General features: G+C 37.1%; 1 pseudogene; it reads right to left on the reverse strand.

Moving 5' to 3' along the window:
• Positions 1-920: 920 nt before the first annotated feature.
• LOC123394841 lies at positions 921-1,226 on the reverse strand (annotated as a pseudogene).
• Between the last annotated feature and the right edge of the window lie 4,395 nt (positions 1,227-5,621).

A 5,621-nucleotide genomic window follows, 5' to 3' on the forward strand; every position in this document is an offset into this window, starting at 1 on the left:
ATTAAAGAAAACTGTTGGTAAGCTATGAGCACCAACACTCTCTTGAACTCACTAAAAGACTAGTGACAATGGCTTTAGTGAAACAACTCAGACAATGTGATATGTATTCAAACAAAGTTAGTTACACTGGTGGACTTAGGTCTGAGATCTGAATGAGAAATTTTAAGAGTGAGGTGCAGGCCTGTTAAATGCTATTGGATCAGCTGAGGCATGCATAATGAAGGTCACAGATTACTTCGCTAAAGTAGGTTTAGTGTAGCACAGGGACAAAATCCAGACAGAATTATGTTACGATGGACTGATAAGAAAGTGTAGACAGTTAAGTACAGATAAATTTGGGGATGAGATATTCTACACGGGGTGCAGAAAAATGGAGCAGGAAGATGGACTGGTGATAAATGGCTTCTTATTTTGTAAAATGTGGACTTATAGTTTTATAGGTATGATCCAGTATGAAAAAAATGATTCAGGACAGAGAGCACATATGCAATTGCAGCAACAAAGTCTTCAGTAGGCTAAGTGAGACGGGGTACAGTGCACAAGAAGAGTGAACAGCTTTTGATAACTTCAAGGAAAATCCATTCTTTGTAAGAGGAAGGAAAGAACTCAAGGATCAAGTACAAATTGCTGAAGTCAACTAGAAGACTTCAAATCATTTTGCCTTCATCTCTAGCCTTATGTATTCAATTCTTTGTTTTCGCCGCAAAAAAAAAAAAATGCTGACTTCCTCCAGTTGCCTCTACAGTTCCTCATCATTTTCCATCCCAAAGTCTGTACACACACTATTCCCACTACCCGGACCTGTGAGCTCTATGTGGATAATGATTATGTCTGCCTGCCTGTCTGCCTTCCCTCTTTCCCTCTCTCCCTTCCTTCTCGCCCTCTCTTTTTTTTAACCGGAACATTTATTCTGTGGCTAATCACTGAAATCGTAAGGATGAACTGGATGCTGTACCAGTGGCCCTCCTGGGGCTCGGTGTTGTTACGTCACAGAATCCATGCTGGAATCTGCAGTACACTATTTGTAGATGATTCATTTGGATGTTCCCAGTGGTATATCCTCTTGTAGTCTTGGCACTCCAGTGATACGTTCTCTTCCACTTGGACTGATAGCCACATTTGCCACCAGCTGGATTCTGAAGGCGGCAGGCCTTACAGCCACAGCAGTGGCACAACGTGTGCGACATATTGTGACACTTTCCAAATGATCACATCCCCTTCATCATCTGGTTTCTGTGGCCACAACCAAATGATCCCCTTCTTTTGACAATACTGCAGCGCACAATGGTTGACATAATTAGATACTTAATGAATTTGCTGACTGACCAACTATATTGCATGGCCAATCTAAGAGAAATTCAACGCTTAGATGATCTTTAATCAGGTCTCTAAATCCATAAAGCTATACGAAATACCCATTTAATATAGGGAAGCTATCACACTGATGTTCATTAACACAAAATTAAAGGTGAGGGAGTAACCAGTTAGGGAGCAGAGAAAGGGAGGCACAAAATGGGATAAACAGGCTCAGTGGGAAAGAGGTATCAATAAAGATCTGAAGCACTGGCTAAGGTTTGGCACAAAATTGGCTTAATGGAAGGAATAAAGTCACCCTGCTCTCTGAGGGAAAAATACAAATTTCCCCACACTCTGTTTCCAATTGAGGCAAAATAACACTGGTCTTTTCTTTTTTGTTAACCTGATCATGCTTCAGACTTATGCTCAATTTAGAGAACTTGATTACTCTTAAATATGGTTTGGCAATAGCATTTTCCATCTTGCTCCCATTAACTGAGTATCTGCTTTATATTATTTTCCAAATTTGTTTTTAGAAGTTGAATGCAAACCAATTTCCAATGTAAATATTAAGTTTTTATTTTCCTTCTGTATTTCTGACAAGCTACCTTTTCCAAATTATTCTTGAGGAACCGTTAAGTATTTGATCTATATTTTGTGCATATGACAAATATTTTTGAGAACTTATAAAAATAACAGGCTTTTTTTTTTCCTGTAGAGAAGAATACAGGGCATTTTCTTCCTGCATGGTGACACAACAGGTAGGTATACAACTAATTATTTTAAAATACTATGGAGGGTGATTAGAACTATAGGAAGATTACAAGTAGTCTACCTTTGAAGCACAGTTAAAGGAATAATAAATTATCTCCAAATGACTGAACAGGGTCATAGAGAACTTTTGAATGGGATCTGTGCTAAGTAGCTACTGAAAAGGGCATTCAAGTAGACAGAAAGGCATGACTACCAGCACAGAGGTATAAAAGTGTGTTTGGATAGGTGACTTCTCTGGTGTGACAGGAACACAGGGTATATAAATAAGGAAAGCTAAGGACATGAAGCAGGAAAAAGCAGCTAGAATCTAAGTCCATAGGACACTGAATGATTTTATAATACTTAAAATTTTACTCTGTGATATAGTATAATTCAATATTGGATTTTGAAATCAGACTATTTGTAGAACTGGCTGAAAATCTGGCAAAGAGACCAGTTAAATGGCCACACTCTAGGGAAGAGAGTTAGAAGAACTGAACCACTGAGAGAAGAAGCTCACACCCATTGCTGACCTCCTATTAGGCACCTGGCAATGAGGGGGATGCTTGAGAGAACTATAGAAGGTATGAGTTAAAACTTGCAACCCTCTTACGAAGAAGGTGCTTCTACCTAGATAAATCATAAAAACAGCAAGACTGACCTGTTCATTAACTATGCACTCTTCGTTTTAAATCACTTAATCCTCCCAGGAACCCAAATGGAGGCCCAGAGAAGGTAAATAACTTGCAAAGTTACGTGGTTTCTAAGTGGCAGAACCAGGATGCAAACTTAAAAAGCACAGTTCCAAGATCCTTTCTTTAAATCTTTGCTGCCTAATGAACAGAAAGTTAACATACTGGCCATTAGGCTATGGTGTTTTATGGCTTGACAGTGAACATGCCGGGGTCAATGAGGATAACATAGGAGGAGGAGTGGAGACAGAAGCTGCAAATGAGGTAGAGAGCTCCTTTAAACTGATTTTTGTTCTTATTTTGTGTAAATTTGAAAAATACAATTTTTTAAATATCTTCCAGCTTTATAATTTATCATTCTACTATCCAGCATAGTACAATTGTTGGGAGTATGAACTCCAGAGAGTGAATTCCTGGAAAGAGTTCTGTCTTTTCCAATTATCAGCTGTGTGACCTTCAGGAAGTTACTAACTACTCTATGCCTGTTCCTGTCTGTAAAATAGGGTTATCAAATATTGCCCACCTCAGTATGGAGAAGAGTAAATGAGTTAATATTAATAAAGCATTTTGAACAATGCTTTGATTGATTGTACCCTTAGCACAAATATTTTTTTAAATAAAATTAAAATACCAACTAAAATCTCAATTATAGCATTCACTTCCATTAAATTAAATTTTCATGTAGAGTCAAAAGATAAAAATTCTCTATTTATGTATAGACATAAATAATGTATAACCTTGGAGTTGGGGAGAGCGGTATTTATATCTTAGTAAAAAAAAGAAAAAGGAGCATCCAAACAGAGATAATTTCTGTTCTTTTTTCTGCACGTCTGCATTGGCTTTTTCTCTTTCTGGAAGGACCTAGGACTATCTTACCGCTTGCCTAAGAGATTTTTAAAAAGTATACATTGTATAGAAATGCTTAATTTTGTAAACATTAACAAGTATCTGATGAATTTCTGCAAATATTCTGCTTCACAGAATGAGCCTAAAATGCTCACTGTTAGTGAACTTTGATAGTTTATGATAGATAAATAAGTACACTTTTTCTTAAACTGCACAGAATCATCTTCTGCTTACTAAAAATGGAAAATCCAGTATTTTTCATTTTATGAAATTTTTGAGCTTATCTCAATGTCACCATGTTTGGGAGAAATAACCGTATACATAAAATTACCTGATAGAATGTGAGTGGACTTTTTCAAGAGTGTTTATCCTCAGAGGCTGGTTCAACTCAATAAGCCTCATAATCTCTAAGGTTTTTAGAATTAATACTTAAATAATCAGGTTTCATGGTGAATGCCTGCATTATATTTAAGCAGCATATTTTTAGAATCTATTGTCAAAAATTAGCACAATACACAGTGGATCAAGCATGAGGCAATCCTTGCTTTGTATAAAATGATGGTGTAAGTTTAAGAAGCAAAGTCTACATGCTTACTTTAAAGTTATTTGGGATGGTCTTGGATATTATAGATTTTTTTTTCTTCCTCAATGCATTTTCCTTACAAAGGGAAGCTGGCTTTGGATTGGTAAATGAATCAGAAAAAAAACCTTAGGGGAGTCCAGCGAAGTGTTACAGCAGCTCATCTGCGGCCCTGAAAGAATGAGAAAAAAAGATATTAAAAAATCTGCTGGGGGATGCCTGGGTGGCTCAGGCAGTTAAGCATCTGCCTTGGGCTCAGGTTATGATCTCAGGGTCCAGGGATCTAGCCCCACATTGGGCTCCCTGCTCAGCAGGGAGTCTGCTTCTCCCTCTCATTCTCTCTCTATAGGCTCTCTCTCTCTCTCCCTCTTCCTCTCCAATAAATAAATAAAATCTTAAAAAGAAAAAAAATCTGCTGGGAACATGGGTGAGCAGCACATTTTCATGCTAGAAGGAACTGCTTATCTACCCAGTTTATTACTTTCTCCCATTACCTCTCATATTATGACTCCATCCAGAAATTTCCAGTTTCCTCTCCTGGCATAAGAAAAAAACCCCAAAAACAAAAAAACCCACCTATTTGAGCTCACCTATAGGTTAATAAATATTCCTACAGGTTTTCTTTAGTAAACAGACAGTATTTGAGGCAGAGATCTGATGACAGTTTTCAATATCTAAAAGATGAGCTATTGCTCTCATTTGCAATCAACTTTTAAACTGAATCTTATTGTCACTGTACCACCATTTAATTGAAATACATGTATCTGTAGTAAAGTCATGAATTTTTCTAAACAGAATAAAATGTTGCTTGAAAGACTAATTTCTGATACACATTTATCTAAAATACTCTATCATGAGGAATGTAGCATCTTGCCAAAGGACAGATTTTGAACTTCTCCTGCCTAATCTAGTTTTCAAAGGGCACCTTGGGTTAAGTAGATACTGTTGAATTCTAATTTTTATCCAATTTTTAAACAATAAAAACATTTTTTGTTGGATCATTTTATAGTTTTATTTTTCTATTTCCTTTCAGCGTAACAGTATTCATTGTTTTTGCACCACACCCAGTGCTCCATGCAATCCGTGCCCTCCCTAATACCCACCACCTGGTTCCCCCAACCTCCCACCCCCTCCCCGCCCCTTCAAAACCCTCAGGTTGTTTTTCAGAGTCCATAGTCTCTCATGGTTCACCTCCCCTTCCAATTTCCCCCAACTCCCTTCTTCTCTCCATCTCCCCATGTCCTCCATGTTATTTGTTATGCTCCGCAAATAAGTGAAACCATATGATAATTGACTCTCTCTGCTTGACTTATTTCACTCAGCATAATCTCTTCCAGTCCCATCCATGTTTTTATAAGAAAAATTGTTAAAAATAATTTTTAAACAATAAAAACTACTGGTCATTTTGAAATAAATATTAAAAGATTTTATTTTCACTGATAGGGAACATTTGA

This window comes from Mustela putorius, unplaced genomic scaffold (assembly GCF_011764305.1).
Source record: "Mustela putorius furo isolate JIRA1106 unplaced genomic scaffold, ASM1176430v1.1 tig00003845_pilon_pilon_pilon, whole genome shotgun sequence".
NCBI classification, from domain to species: Eukaryota; Metazoa; Chordata; class Mammalia; order Carnivora; family Mustelidae; genus Mustela; species Mustela putorius.